This window comes from Eumetopias jubatus, unplaced genomic scaffold (assembly GCF_037043125.1).
Source record: "Eumetopias jubatus isolate StellerSeaLion01/CBP00866 unplaced genomic scaffold, mEumJub1_p1.0 scaffold_14, whole genome shotgun sequence".
Taxonomy (NCBI): domain Eukaryota; kingdom Metazoa; phylum Chordata; class Mammalia; order Carnivora; family Otariidae; genus Eumetopias; species Eumetopias jubatus.
This window is the reverse complement of record NW_028274820.1, coordinates 19,028,790-19,046,181: the sequence shown is the minus strand read 5'-3', so window position 1 is coordinate 19,046,181 and position 17,392 is coordinate 19,028,790. Positions and strand designations below refer to the sequence as shown.

Below are 17,392 nucleotides of genomic sequence, written 5' to 3'. Positions count from 1 at the left end.
TGCTGTGAAGCCCGGGAACTCCTTTCCTCAGTCCTAGACCAGTTTTCTTCTCTAGGCCAGTGGTTCTCAGTCTTCATATTAAATTCAAAAGCATAGGTTCCAGAAGTTCCAAGCCCACACCATAGCCCTGACCAATTAAATCAGAATCTCAAGAGGCGGGAACCAAGCATCAGTATTTTTTTTTTTTTAATATCCTCAGTGGTGCCAGTGTGCAACCAAGGTTGACAGCTACTGTGCTAGTGCTGCTTAGCTACTGCCTCTGTTTCCAATCCTGGTTTCTCTTTTCTAGGTCTACAGGGGAGCAGACTTAAAACTTCTCCTGATTTCACTAGACCTTAAGGAATAAGTATCCCTTCCTTGAATTTTCCTAATGGTTCTTTTATCACTAATAACAAATTATGAAAGTTATTAAAACAAAAAAAAACTATCATATATACATGTCACCTCCTATTCTCTTTTCATCACCAGATGTAATATTTCACCTTTACCTAGCCAAAAGACTAAGACACAAAATTAAGACACATGTATTTCAGGACACTTTATTGTAGAAGCTGGATCCAGAGCAGTGGCCTGAGGGAGAGACGGAAGAGGGGAGACTGATGGAATAATAGATAATGTAGTGACTTTTAGTATCAGTAGTGATAATGAAGAGAGATAGTCTATGCTGCTGCATTACCACCATCTTTATGGCCCTGAAGCTGGTTGAGAAGAACATCTCCCATCTAAGGAGGAAAATCATTAACTGGAGGCAGTAAGAATTAAAAGCACTAGGAAAAGAGTTGAGACTTCAGCTATAAACATTTTTTTCTGAATGAAACACACACACACACCCGGACCCAGAACCACACATGCACCCACACAACAGAGACACACAAACATAAAATTTGTTCAAAAATACAATGTTTACAAACATGTAAGTCAAAGGCGACCAATTACTAAATATGCTTACCTCAATGCTTTTTTTTTTTTTTTTTAAGATTTTATTTATTTGACAGAGAGAGACACAGCGAGACAGGGAACACAAGCAGGGGGAGTGGGAGAGGGAGAAGCAGGCTTCCCGCTGAGCAGGGAGCCCGATCCCAGGACTATGGGATAATGACCTGAGCCGAAAGCAGATGATTAACAACTGAGCCACCCAGGCACCCCACCTGAATGCTTTTCTGAGTAACTATAGTCTAAAGCACTTACGATGATAAAAGAATGCCAACTAAGAATCTGTCCCTGAAAATTGGAAGATCTGGGCATCTTTATCTTTTTATTAAATTTTATTTATTTTCTGAATAAGTAATATAAGCACATAATTCAAGATTCAAAAGAAAAAAAAGTCACCCTCATATCTCTATGTCACAAATATGCACTTATCAAAAACCACCACTGTTATCAGTTTCTTGCTTGTCAGAATAGTGTTTTTAAATGAACCAGTTGGAATGTTGAATCCCTAGTGATCATTCCCTCTGGGATTCTAAATACATCATGAGGAGAAATACCAGATCTTACTTTAGTCTAATCACCTAGAATTGTCCTAGAATTCCCCAGTACCTGTCCAATAAAGGATATGCCCTCAAACATGAAATCTTTGAGCTTATTTCTAATGCTTTTATTTTTAACCATACTTCATCTGTCATCAAGTCTTATTGACTATTCTTCTGTTGCATATCACAACCGTTACATTATCTTTGTTCCTACAAGCATCACATAATCCAAATCTTTATCACCCTCACCTTACCATGTGGTGTACCGCTAGCTTTCCAATCTCTTTCTGAAATCCATCCTGCTAGGTTTATCTTCTTAGAAACACAGTTTTCAGCACTCCAGCCCCCCTTTTTAATAAACTTCAGTGGCTCTCTACTGAGAGATTATGTTCAATCTTCTCACAATAGCATTTAATAAAATCCTCAGTCAAGAAGTCTTAGATAATATATAAGGCATCACTTACCACCATTTCCTAATATAGTGTCCTCTACTCCGGTCAATTTCCCTTCCTTATTTTTTATTTTGGACTTTTATAACCAAATTTAATACAAACATTATTCAGCACTAAAAAGAAATGAGATATCAAGCCAGGAAAAGGCATAGAGGAGCCTTAAATTCATGTTACTAGGTGAAAGAAGTTAATCTGAAAGGCTGTATATTGTATGATTCCAACTACCTAACACTCTGGAAAAGGCAAAACTATAGAGAAAGGAAAAAGATCAGTGGCTGCCAACGTTTGGAGGAATGAATAGGCAGAGTACAGAGGACTTTTAGGGCACTAAAAATACTTTGTATAACACTATAATGACTGACATATGTCACCATACATTTGTCCCAAACCACTGAATGTACACCAAGAGTGAACCCTGATGTAAACTATGGACTTTGGGAGATGATGTGTCAATGTAAGTTCATCAATTGTAACACATGTACCACTCTGGGAGTTTCCGGGGAGATGGTGATTAAGGGGGAGGCCATGCATGTGTGGGGACAGGGGATACGGGAGACACCTCCATCTTCCTCTTCCTTTCACTGTGAACCTAAAACTGTCCTACAATAGTCTTTGAAATAGATACAGATATTACAAACCCAGAAAACCACACAGAGAAATTACAGCTAACTGAACTTGGAACCACCATGCAGATCAGAAGACAGAACCGTGTCAGTGACTACAGAAGCCCTCCATGTGCGTACCCTATCCGGTCATGATATCCTCCATCCACTCCCCTCTAGCTCTCCCATCCCAACCAAGAAACACTACTACTCTGGTTTTTGTGGTACTCACTTCCTTACTTTTATTTACGGTTTTATTACTGAAACCTAACTGCTATAGTTTAAACATGCCCTTTTCTTTAATCCACATAGGTTCCCTCACCATCTCTTACTTTTTCTTTACAATCTGCTAAGTATATTCGACCGTCTGTGCTATACATTTCCCACAGGCTGGGTTTCACAGAATGCAGTCCCACTGTGCAGCTGAACATGTTCCTCTCTTGCATGTTTCCCACACATTGGCAGTTGGATGTAGGCAGCTTTGTCAGACTCAGGCTTAGGATTTTGGGTATTTTCCTTAGGTAGTGGTGCATGTGCAGCACATGTGTGATTTTCTCTCTTTGTGTTGTTAGCAGTCACTGACACTCAATGTCAAAATCCATTAAAATATAAAGATTACTCCAATTCTATCATTTTGTCTTTACTTGCTAGCATATAAAATTTTCTGTAAGAAGAAACTTTATCTCACCTACTATATGCTTACCTGGTGGTACTGTTCATAAAGAAAAGTAAAAATAAATACTTGATTCTTTCCCTTGCTTCAACAGATTTCAAAATTAAACACTGCTTTCCTGATACCTACTAAAGATGAACAATTAGTGGGTTTGGTTTTGTTTGGCCTGTCAGTATGAACTCAGAGATTTAGACATAATAAAGGATGCCAAGCCACTTAGCTCTTACCCTTGCAGATGCTTACCTTGTCCCTTTGTGGCCAGTGGGAGCCTCTGAGGGTGACCAATGATACCAAATGCCTGAGAAAGAGGTTTCCCAGGACCCGGGACTTCCAATGCTAAAACTGAGATCGTTAGTCATCCCAGAGGTTCTTTGAGTTGGCTCCTCAATCCTTTTGTCTTGACTCTAGTTAGTAATGGCTGATAGCATCCTTGATATACAGTATAAAAATATTCCAGGATCATTTTATGTATTTCATGCCCTGGAATCAAAGATTTATCAAAGAAGCCCCAGTTTCTTTTAGAAGTCAGCAGCATTTCAAGAACACATTCTGGGAACTAGGTTTGCTCATTTCTGTGACTTTTCAGCAGACATAGCTAAGAAATGTCAGAATCAAATTTTCACATAAATATTCATCGCTCTATTCCATAATATGCATAAAACATCTTCAGATTAGTATTATACATATACATATGTACAAAAATATATACATATGTGATGTATATGTCAAGATAAAATTAAAATACCTCATGAGTTCATACTGGTATTTCCAATTAAAAATCAGGAGCACAGGGTGTTTACTTATTCTTCTAACTTACATCTGTACATTATTTCTTCCACAGAGACTTCCAGCTCTCAGAGACATGAGAAATAACAGAATTAGAATAATTTCAAATTATCCATTTGCTTTGCTGCACAACACACAGAAAACATTATCTCAATACAAAACCCACACTACAAACACAAATATGACAGTTGAAGTTAGTTTATAAAAACATGTTTTGCACATGCTCTCCCTACATTTTTTTTTTTTTACAGTTGAGCTTTGTCAAAACATACAGCCATTACTTGAGATACTCCCCTTTATATCCTTCACTTAATCTCAGCTCTAATGCTCATCACCAGTCTTTAGTGTTTCTCTAGTCATTCTCAAGTACACTACCAGATTCCCAAGGAAAGATTCATGGGAACAATCTTCCCTGCATTCTTCTTTGTGGATGGCTGTGTCTATACTTGAAAATCAGTTTGGCAGGTGTACCAATTACCTACTGTTGCAGAAAAAAAAATCAACCCAAAACTTAGTGGTTGAAAATGATTTGTTAGGTCTCACAATTCTGCGGGTAATTTTGGCAGGGTTCATATGCTCCATGTGCTATCACCTGGGATTACTAACTCTGCTGCATCTGGCTGACAAAGAGGCTGGTCTGGACAGTACCAGAGGGCTTCACTCCATGTCTGGTGTCTCAGTACTTCTGCACCCATCACCTCCACATGGTTAGCTGGGGCTTCCTCACAGCATGGTGGTCTCAAGGTAGTTGGACTGCTTACACAGATAGTGGCTTTCCCAGAGCAGAACAAAAGCGGCTATGCCCCTTGGAGGCAAGGTCCAGAACTAGCACAAAATCACTTCCACAGCACAGGTTCTTTGGTTTTGCTATGGTAGTTGCTCTCTCTGTTTTTACAGTGTTTGGGGACACTGGCATTTTATGCTGCTGTTACCTTTCTCTTCCTTCCTTCCTGGCACATTCATTTGTTTGATGGATAATTATAAAGCCAGTAAAATAAGGCATCATTCCAATTCTATCTACAATAAAGTAGATAAAATTATCTGACACCACATTAACTGAAAACTAAAAAGGACCCTACTTAATTATATGATGAAAACCACGTATTTATAAAACATAAACACAGAGAAAAGAGAAAATGTTTTAAGGATGATTTCTTCCGTCTTTATTCAAACATTTTCTCAAACTTCCTTACTTATATAATTCCAAAGTTAAAAAGTTAAATTAAAAACTTTCCAGTAAAAAGTTAATATATGTGTATGACTTAAAAAATTAAAAAGTAAAATGATAAAAAGTTTAAAAAATAATTTGAAAAGATAAAAATGTTATATAATAGGTATGTGGATTATATCTCAACAAAGCTGTTACACTGAAAGTTAAAAAACTCATTTTCTTATATAATTTTAAAGTTAAAAAAATTTAAATACTCAATGTAAGAGATAATAAGCTCTTCAAAATTTCTTTCTGAAAAACTGAGGCCATTCACAAGCAAACAATGTTACTAAAATGAGCTAAGATAGAGGATTCTTGGGGTGATAATTAAATTCAACTCATGTATTCATGTATACAGATGAAGTCAGAAGTCTCTGCTTGGAGAAAGAAAAGGCTTCTGGAAAGAGAGTGAAATGGGGATAAAAAGCAAAAAGAATTAAATGTAAAAGTACTTTCTTCTAATTGAGAGAACAATCATAGTGATTTTATGTTCAAGGCAAAAACAACTTCATAGCTCTTTCTTTCTTGCTTTCTTATACCACATGAATTTAAATGAATTAGGAGCTCAAAGAATAAAAAGATTAAACAGGAACATTAAAGTTTTCCCAATGTTCAAAACAAAAATGACTAAAGTGAGCAGAATAAAAATGGTTAAAACATAATAAGCTTCCGAAGAGCCCCTAGACTTCAAAATAGTTTTAAAGGCAGCACATTTCTAAGATGAATTTCCTTCCTAAAGTAAGCCTGCATAGGAGTCAACCCAGGAAAAATTAAATACTAGAAATAAAGATACCAAAATGTCCACAGGCATATTTCTTTTTCTTTATTTTCCCTTCCTCTTTCTTCCTTTATAATAATTTGGCCAAAGTTATTCAATTTAGTTGTTCCTCTAGTATAATATCTTTTAAAATAAGGGGGTAGAAAATTAGGGCACATATTTAATAACAATAATAAAAATAAAGTGTTTAAACATAAACAATCCTGACCTCTCATGCTTGTGTAACATAAAAAATAAAAACATTTATAAAAGAAAAGATCACAGCTTCACAGAATCATAGCATTTTAGAGCTGGAAGGGAATTCACAGACTCACTCCAAACTTTCATTATAAAAAAACATACCACCACCACCACCACCACCACAAAAACTGGTAATTAGGTATGGTGAAGGATGAGTTAACTAACCTTATCGTGGTAATCACCTCACAATATACACACGTATCAAATCATGTTACACACTTTAAACTTATACAATGTTATATGTCAATTATTAACTCAATAAAGCTGGGGGGGGTGGTTAAAAATACTCAAGTTCCTTCACTACCATGCTGCTCGAGTGATGAAGAATAGCAGTCAGGCCTCAGAAGTCCTAGACCAGTGTATTTTATCAGTACTTACGAAGCTGGACTTGTTCCTGATTTTATTTTATTTTTTTACCTCCAGCAAGCTTCTGGAAAACAGGAACTATACTGTCTACCTTTTTTATGTATTCCACAGAATCAAAAGCAAAGAATATTAAATTTAGAGAAAGAAATCTCATTTTGCAGTCATAATGTGCTGCACACTGGCTTTATGAATTCCAGCAAGTAACTTTCAGAACCTCGGTTTACTTATCCATAAAATGATGAGATAAGCAACTTCTAAACATAATTATTATAAAAGTCAAATGATTCAGAATGCTTGAAATTTTCATTCATTATAAAATCCTGCATAAACATGAAATTTCCCTTATTGCTAACAGCTAGATAAGAGGCAAAAATAAATAGGTTCTTAAAACTTACTGTCAAAGGAGTGTACTGAACAAAGGTATTGTTTTAATGTATATCTTAACATAAAAGTAAAACATTAACTCGCAGGAGAGAACTCTTACAATGTTCTGGGCACTTGCAGTGCCCAGACTCCTCAGGAAAGTAGCTTGGGCAGGTCCTTATACATGGTTCACCAAACCTCAGGTCATATAGGACCTTGAGACCTTGGCCACAACTGATTAGATCAGGAAACAATGCTAGGTCAAAAGAAACTATACCAAGTCTGTCACCAGTGGCCTATGACATTGTCTTGCATAAGAACTGCCCAAAATTGTTACTGGCAGGAAACTGGCAATAAGCAGAAACCTTGAAACAAAAGCAGCAAGTGAGAAGAAACAATGAGCAAGTGAAAAGGAGAATGAGAGTTATCCCACATGGCAGAGAGAAAAAGCAGCAGATAGAGATACAAACATACAGAGCCTGAGTCACAGAAAAGCATGAATGTTGGTATGCTATTACAGGTCAAGCAATGTCTTACTGTGCACACGTGTCACACTGTCTCAGGATTCCTCTTTGGCTGTTAGGACAGATTCCCATGTCTCCTCACTGCTCCACATGCTCTTAAGTAGCTATCCCTGAAATAACCTGAAAGTATCTCTTCTCTATCTAAAAAAGACTAAGATATCCAAACTCTTCCCACATGCTGTATTTCTCAAGTTGTTATAGGAGAGATGTGCAAGTACATCAAAAAGAAATTAGTATATCATGTATGTTTTGTTCAGAAACATATGCTACATATTTAGGAAAAATATTAAAACTAGGGCACAGACTAAGGAAAAGATCATTTTACTCATTTCTTAAACATTTAACTGTCTGGTATATAATGCCATGCTAGGGCTAGAGATTCAATTAACAATATATGATCACAGCCCTTAAGGAGCTCAGTCTTATGACAGAGTATAAAGAAGATAAAAGCTATGCAGAAAGTACTATAGTGGAAGTATCTACAGGATTTTAAAGGAACCAAAAAATGAAAAAGAAATATTCTGCTTTGCCAAAAGGAAGGGCAGGAGAGGCCCTCACAAAAGAATTGACACATCAATTAGAATCTGTTGAATGACAAGAACATTGAGTTAGAGGGAAAAAATGTGCAAAGAAATGAATGTGAGAATTTCTAGTAAAAGGCAAAGTTGATAAAGGCAAGCAGAGGCCATATCATGAAGGGCCTCACATGCCATACTGAGGACTTGACCCTTCATTCTATTTCTTGTTAAGAAACTAATGAATAATTTTATCAGGAAAATAAAATAATCTGATGTTTGTTTTATGAAAAAAGATGAGATGTGAGTTTTCTATTTTCAGTATGCCAGACTAGGTTGTTAGCTTACCACTGAAAACAACTAAAAATGTTGTATGACATGTAAAAATGTCCAAAAAGCATCAAAGAAGTGATAGAACATATAGAAATGCCAAGCTAAAAGTGAAGCACAGGAGAATCCAGAGAGAAAAGAAGCAAATCCACTTGTAATCTAAGAACACTTGCTAATCTTGGAAAACTACAACCTACATCTTGACAGCCTTGGAGGCCAAGTGGAGTAGACAGTTAAAATTGATTAAATTTAATGTTGTCTTGGACTTATAGTGATTTCTGATGCCATGCAGAAACAAAACCAATCTTCTCTGAAGGACTCAGATATTCTAAAAAAAATAACTTCTCAAAAAAAAAAAAAATGTCCAGCACACAGCAAAAGATAATCAGGCACCCAAAGAAACTGAACTCCATTAGACAAAACAGGCAAACATACTACAAAATAAACATACCCACAAACACTACAGATACTGTACCTCCCAGAGTTAGGTAACAGAAAACCTCAGCGGTACAGATACAAAGAAGTAAAAGTCAGAACACAAGAAACAGGACAGGTCATACTGCATGTCAGGAAAATAAAAATAGAACTTCTAAAAATAAAATAAACATTACCAAAATTTAGCAAAATAATAGGCTAGTTTAATCACAGGCTATAATTGGCTAAAGAAAGAATTAATGAAAGGAAAATACAATCAGAAAAAAGTCCGGGAAAGACAAAAACACAGACTAAGGAAAAGTGAGTAAATGACTTGGATGACAAAGAAAGTTGAGCACATATTTATCAGATTCTGAAAACAAAGGAGAGAGAGAATGATGCATATTTGAAGAAATCATGGCTTAGAAATGATGAAAGAGATAAACTCACAGATGGAAAAAGAAAAACTAATTACACTTGACACAAATAAAAAGGAACCATATTCTAAAACTGAAGGGAATCAAAAAGAAGAGAAAATCCTAAAAGAAGCCAGAGGAAAACTACAGATTACCTTCAAAAGTCCAGGTCAGAATGAAAGCTTTTCAACAACTAAAACAGAAGGCAGAACATAATGGAATGATATCTTCCAAGTGAAGAAAATAATAAAGAATAAGAAAGGAAGGAAGTAGGTCAAAAACCAACTTTTAAAATGAACAAAACATCTAAATAAGAGAAGATATACAAATGGCTAATAGGCACTATAATTAACAGTCTGTTTCTTGGTTTGTCTCTCATTTGTTTCTTAAATTCCACATATGAATGAAATCATATGATATTTGTCTTTCTCTGATTAATTTGGCTTTATAGTCTCTAGCTCCATCCATGTTGTTGCTAATGGTAAGAGTTCATTTGTTTTGTGGCTGAATAACATTCCATTGTGTTATATATACCACATCTTCTTTATCCATTCATCGATTGATGGGCACTTGGGTTGCTTCCATATCCTGGCTATTGTAAATTAGTGCTGCTGTAAAGACAGAGGTGCAGGTATCCCTCTGAGTTAGTTTTTTGTATTCTTTGGGTTAATACCCAATAGTGAGATTGCTGGATGATAGGGTTAATTCTATTTTTAACTTCTTGCGGAACCTCTATACTGTTTTCCACAGTGGCAGCACCAGTTTGGATTCCCACCAACACTGATGGTTACCAGAGGGAAGGTAGGTGGGGGGGTGGGTTAAAAAGATGATGGGGATTAAGAAGTGCACTTATTGTGATGAGCACCAAGTGATACATGGAATTGTTGAATCACTGTATTGTACACCTGAAACTAATAACACACTGTAAAAAAATAAAATAAAATAATTTTTTTAAAATGGCCAATAGGCACAATAAAAGATGCTCAATATCTTTAGTCATTAGGGAAATTCAAATTTCTCAAATGAATAAAATCTTTAAAAAATAAATTTAAAAAATTAAAAAGAAAATAAAACAACCATGAGGTACTACTTCTTACCCAGTAAGATGGCTATATTAAAAAGAAGTGTTGTAAGAAATAAATTGAAACTTTCATACATTGCTGGCAGGAATGGAATATGGTACAGCTGCTTTGGAAAACAGTTTGGCATTCCTCAAAAAGTTTCTTTTTCCAGAGATTGAGAAATAACTGACATATAACACTAAATTTAACATTGTACACATATTAATTTGATACATCAAAATATTAAACAAGTAGCATATGAACTTGCATATTCTCACGTAAACACCCAAGGTAATGGAAAACAATATGTCCACACAAAAACCTATACAAAAATATTTATAACAGTTCTTATTCATCATAGTCAAAAAGTAGAAACTACCCAAATGTCCACCAAGTGACGGGAAAAAAAACTGGATGGATAAACAAAAATGTGGTATATCCATATAATGTAATATTATTTGTTCTTAAAAAGAAATGAAGTATTGACACACACTACAACAAAGATGAACCTTGAAAGCATTATGCTAAGTGAAAGAAACCAGACAAAAAATGCAACATAATGTATGATGCATTTATATGAAATGTCCAACATAGGCAACTCCATGGGCACAAACAGCAGATTAGAGAGTTGGTGAGGGAATGGGTAAAGTGGAGTGACTCCTAGTGGACATAAAGTTTCTTTTTGGGGTAATGAAAATGTTTTGACATTAGATGTGCTAGTTGCACAACCTTGTGACAATAGTAAAAACCACTCACTCACCTTACACTTAAAAATACACTTTGAAGTGGTGAATTTTATAGCATGTGACTTACAACTCCATTTTTAAAACTGAAAGCAACTTCTACTTCCAACGTGATGGAATGATAGGCTGGATTTACACTCCCATCTTAAACAACCAGAAAACTGCACAAAGTACATGAAATCATTTTCAGACACTGAACAACAGATAGCACAGGACTGTGATCCCTGGAAGAAAGAAAACGAAGAAAATGAACTTGGGGCACCTGGCTGGCTCAGTTGGTGCAGCATGCAACTCTGATCTCGGGGTTGTGCGATTGAGTCCCATGTTGGGTGTAGAGATTACTTAAAAATAAAATCTTTAAAAAAAATTAAAGAAAGAAAATGAACTTAACTATCCTAGTTTCCTGCGGGGAGACAATTTTCAGGCACCAGCAAAGGGAAAGGGAAGGGAAACAGCACATGACAGTCTATCCACAGTGAGGAAACAGATCAGACTTCAGAAGAACCAATAAAGCTGGAGTTTATGGACAGAGAACTGGACAGGAAGAAGTACCAATCTGTACATGTATAAGAGAAAACACAAGTAAAGAATTACTGAAACAAATCACAAAGCTCACAGTACAAAGACCTAGCAGTAAACGTTTAGGACTAAACTATAAATCAGCCTGACTAAAGGCTGCTCTGGACATGCACTAAGAAAGAATTAAAAACCAGTCCTCACTTACCAGGCACATGAATAAGTAAAAAAATAAAGCCCATAACAAGAAGAAAGGTCAATCAACAAAAACAGACTGAGAAATAATGAAGATCTGAATACTAAAATATCTATTATAAACATACTCTATACATTCAAGAAGTATAAAATTTAGAAAGGAAAGATATAAAAAGACAAAATATTAGAGATGAAAAATATGTAAAATCAAAAACACACAGGATGGAAGTAACAGCAGATCAGACACTTTACAAAAATAGATCAGTAAACTTAGAAACAATTTCAGGTATATTACAGACCAAAACATATACAGAGTATTTTCTGTATATGTTTTGGACATATACAGAATATCTTCATGAGCTCAGGGTAGAGAAAGTTCTCTTAAACAAGACAAAAAAACAAAAATAAAACACCAATCCTAAAAGAAAAAAATGGTAAATTTCACTTCTATCTAGCTAGATATTAGAAAGAAAGAAAGAAAGAGCGAGCACAAAGGTTTATTTGAAACCACAACAGAGGACTTATCTCAGGTATTCAGTCTCTTTAGTCATTACTTCCCTGAAAAACGAAACAGAAACGATGGCACGCCCAAAATTGGCAAAAAATAAGAAGTCTGACAACCCTAAATGTTGGCAGTGATACAAACTAATACCAACTCATATACTGCTGGTATGCATGACATAACTCTTAGGGAAAATAGTTTTCCATTACATAATAAAGCCAAAGATCAGAAATCCTATAACCTTACCAATCCCATTCCTAGGATATACCTAGGCCAACAAGCATATGAAAAGATGCTCCATATCATTCATCATAGTAGAAATAAAAGTCAAAACCACTATGACATACCACCTCACCCCCCTAGCATGGTCAGTACCAAAAGAACAGAAAATACCAAGTGCTGACGAGGATGCAGAAAAGCTGGAGAACTCAGGTAATACTGGTAGGGATACAAACCGGTACAGCCACTACTGAAAACAGGATGGAGGATCCACAAGAAATTAAAAATAGAATTACCATATGGTCTGGGTATATCTCCAAAGCAATTCAAAGCAGAATGGATCTCAAGAGATATTTGCACATCCATGTTCACTGCAGCATTCTTCATAATAGCCGAGAGGTGCAAGCAACCATAATGTCCATCAATGGATTAACGAATAAAGAAAATGTGGTCTATATATACAAAAGAATGTATAGTCTTAAAGAAGAAGGAAATTGTCACATGCTAAAACACAGATAAACCTCAAGGATATTAAGCTAAATGAAATAAGCCAAAAGGACAAATACTCTATATTCTGCTCATATAAATAGCTAAACTAGTCAAAAAGAAACAAAGTAGAAAGGTGGGCTCTAAGAGGGAAGACAGGAGGAAGAAAGAGAAATTCATATTTAAGGCATTTAGAGTCTCAGTTTTACAAGAGGAAAAAGTTCTGGAGATCTGTTACACAACAATATTCATATACTTAGCAGTGCACTTAAAAATGATTAAGAGAGCAAACTCTTCAATGTAATACAAAAAAAATCAATGTGAATTAATGAGCATAAAAAAATAACTTCTGCCATGTCCATCACAAAAAGCTGCTAACAGCATCAATTCTCATCAATTCCCCTACATTCAAATTTTAGTTTATAGTATTATTCACTAAAAGAAACCAGGATGCCTAGCAGTTAATCCTATTTCTTCTAACAGGAAGCATCAGAATGGGCCTAGAACATTTCATCACCTTCAGAGAACAAAGATACTTTCAAAAATGGCAATGGCTCACTGAAAAAACAAAGCCAATTTGAAAGGATTCCAAATGATCAAACTGATAGCCTGAGCATCAGTAGGAGTACAGTAACTGAAACCAACTGGAAGATGGGGCACCTGGATGGCTCAGTAGGTCAAGCATCCAACTCTCGATTTCGGCTCAGGTCATGATCTCAGGATCCTGGGATCGAGCCCCACATGGGGCTTCATGCTGGGCGGGAGTCTGCTTGAGGATTCTGTCTACCTCTCTCTGTCCCTCACCCCATTCACGTGCGTGTTCTCTCTAAAATAAAATAAATAGGGGCGCCTAAGTGGCTCAGTTGGTTAAGCATCTGCTTTCGGCTCAGGTCATGATTGCAGGGTCCTGGAAGTGAGCCCCACATCAGACTCCCTGTTCTACACGGAGCCTGCTCCTCCCTCTCCCTGCTGCTCCCCCTGCTTGTGCTCTCTCTCTCTTCCCCCTCTGTCAAATAAATAAAATCTTAAATAAATAAAATCTGTAATAAAAAAACTAAAAATAAAACATAATATTAATTGGAAGAGGTTGAGTCTATGAAAGATCCTAAGTACAAACTGATACTCAAAAGAGAAAAGAATAATCTGAAGTAGACAAAGATGGTCACAGGAAGATAAGCAGGAGAGTATAATTTTTCATTGATTTAATACGTGTTAATACAGATATATCAGTATTTCATTTGAGTGCATATTGGTTTATAAAACAAAGAAAAAAATTAAGCATAGAAAACTAAACAAGAATCACTTTGAACCAAATGACTCCAGAAAAAGTAGTATTATTCAAAACAGAAAGGCCTGATTAGTACTGGCGGTTGTACATAACAACCAGAAAAACTGGGAGTCTTGTATCAATCAGCACCAATCTCTAATGATCTAATATAATAACTAGGAGTCTACCAGTAGTCACACACAACATACAATTAAAAAGTAAGTCCAACACTACTTCAAAACGATTAACTGAATGTCCCAAAGAAAATAGATCTACACTGAACAGAAAAAGAATTAGCAACTGGCAGCCAAAAATAATATTCCACCTCATTTTGTAAATAAAATTCTACTGAAACACAGCCAACAGAGTTGAATAGTTGCAACAGAGATATGGTAGCCCAAGAACCTAAAATATTTACTACATGGCCACTTACAAAAAAAGTTTGCCAATTCCTGTATAGATAAGTCCTTTAGATGAATCTATTAATTATATGTTAAGACACATTTTTTGTTTTTTTCAACAATATCTATGTAACCATGAGACAAGCAATGATACAACTGATACACAAAACTAAAAATACTTCTGAATATACCAAGTTTTAAAAATGCACAATCTAAACAAAATGCAGAGAATATCATATGATGTAACAAGTGAAACTTAATTATGAAAAGGGCCTCAGGCTAATAAACAGTCACTGAGGCTTAAATCAGACTATCAAACCAGATGCCATGCCATAACCACAAATAAATTAACTGAATAACTTTGCTGATGGGAGACAGAATTTTTTTTGTTTGGATACAGCAAGACTGTTATAACCCTGAAGGAAAAAAATAGTAATAAAGAAAAAAGAATTAAAAACTGGATCTTAAGATTAAGAAGATACATATTCCAAAAAACCAAATCGATGGTATTTGCACTTCTGTTACCAGTTGGTCTGAATGTAATCACTACAGTATGTTATATGTTTTGCAATCTGCTCTTGTAGATGTTTAAAGCATTTAAGAAACTATATCAACTGTGTTGATGACTACAGCTTTGTAATATAGCTTGAAATTTGGAATCGTGATGCCTCCAAGTTTTTCCTTCTTCAGAATGGCTTTGGCTATTTGGGGTCTTTTGTGGTTCCATACAAATTTTAGAATTGTTTGTTCTAGCTCTGTGAAAAATCCTGGTGGTATTTTGATAGAGATTGCATTAAATGTGTAGATTGCTTTGGGTAATAAAGACATTGTAACAATGTTCGTTCTTCCAATCCATAAGCATGGAATGCTTTTCCATTTCTTTGTGTCCTCTTCAATTTCTTTCATAACACAAAAACAGACATATAGATCAATGGAACAGAATAGAGAATCCAGAAGTGGACCCACAACTATATGGTCAGCTAATCTTCGATAAAGCAGGAAAGAATACCCAATGGAAAAAAGACAGTCTCTTCAACAAATGGTGTTGGGAAAACTGGACAGCAACATGCAGAAGAATGAAACTGGACCACTTTCTTACACCATACACAAAAATAAATTCAAAATGGATGAAAGACCTTAATGTGAGATAGGAAACCATCAAAATCCTAGAGGAAAACACTGGCAGAAACCTCTTTGACCTCAGCCATAGCAACTTCTTACTAGACACGTCACCAGAGGCAAGGGAAATAGAAGCAAAAATGAACTATTGGGACTTCATCAAGATAAAAAGCTTCTGCACAGCAAAGAAACAAGCAACAAAACTAAAAGGCGGTCTACGGAATGGGAGAAGATATTTGCAAACAACATATCAGATAAAGAGTATCCAAAATCTACAAAGAACTTACCAAACTTAATACCCGAAAAACACATAACCGAGTTAAGACCTGGGCAGAAGACATGAATAGACACTTTTCCAAAAAAGACGTTGATGGCTAACAGACACATGAAAAGATGCTCAACTTCACTCATCATCAGGGAAATATAAATCAAAACCATGATGAGATATTATCTCACACCTGTCAGGATGGCTAAAATTAACAACACAAGAAACAATAGGTGTTGGCAAGGATGCGGAGAAAAGGGAACTGTTTTGCACTGTTGGTGGGAATGCAAACTGGTACAGCCACTCTGAGGAACAGTATGGAGGCTCCTCAAAATGTTAAAAATAGAACTATCCTACGATCCAGCAATTGCACTACTAGGTATTTAACCAAAGGATACAAAAATACAGATTCAAAGAGATACATGCACCCCGATATTTATAGCAGCATTATCAACAACAGCCAAACTATGGAGAGAACCCAAATGTCCATTGACTGATGAATGCATAAAGAAGATGTGGTGTATATATAATGGAATATTATTCAGCCATCAAAAAGAATGAAATCTTGCCATTTGCAATGACATGGATGGACCTAGAGTGTATTATGCTAAGTAAAATAAGTCAGTCAGAGAAAGACAAATCTGTATGATCTCACTCAAATGTAGAATTTAAGAAAGGAAATGGATGAACATATGGGAAGGGGGAAAAGAAAAAAAGGAGAGGGAAACAAGCCATAAGAGACTCTTAACAAAAGAGAACAAATAGAGGAATGATGGAAGGAGGTGGGTGGGGCATGGGCTAGATCAGTGATGAGTATTAAGGAGGGCACTAAGCATGATCACTGGGTGTTTTATGTAAGTGATGAATCACTGAATTCTAGTACAGAAACCAATATTGCACTGTACATTAACTAAAATTTAAATTAAAAAATAATTTTAAAAAAGAAAAATCTATCAAATTTATGGTTTAGTTTAAATGTTTAAAAGAATTTGGTTAAGTAAGTTTGTAACCAGTTTTTAAATGTCTGGGGCAATAGAATTTCTTGAGTTTCTAAGTTTTGAATTATTACTTGCATAAACAGTCTATTAACATCTAAAGAGGTAATGATTACTTAATGTTAATGAGTTACTATTTAATAAATCTAAAAGAAACTAGAAATTTCTAAAATATAAGTGATGAGGAACCTGGCTGGCTCAGTCAGCACAGCATGCGACTCTTGATCTCAGGGTTCTAAGTTCGAGCCCCTACATGGGGAGTAGAGATTACTTAAAAAAAATAAAATATAGGTGATGTGTATTCTCCATTCAAGAAAGTGCCCCAAATATTAAAAATTCTATCAAAAGTAGTCACATTGAAGTCAAAATATAAGTGCAATGTGTAACATAGACCTGTGTTATAGACCAAACCAACACTCTCCAACACACAGAAGCCTAACTCATTAAACACTTCTTTTCCGTTAGGTCCTTAATAGATTTTG

At 35.6% G+C, this 17,392-nt stretch overlaps 1 protein-coding gene across 1 annotated transcript in view; it reads right to left on the bottom strand.

Annotated features, from left to right (window-relative positions):
- COG5 (component of oligomeric golgi complex 5) overlaps nt 1–17,392 on the bottom strand; it is a 310,052-nt gene that overhangs the window by 266,186 nt on the left and 26,474 nt on the right. The gene's annotated exons all lie outside the window — the stretch shown is intronic.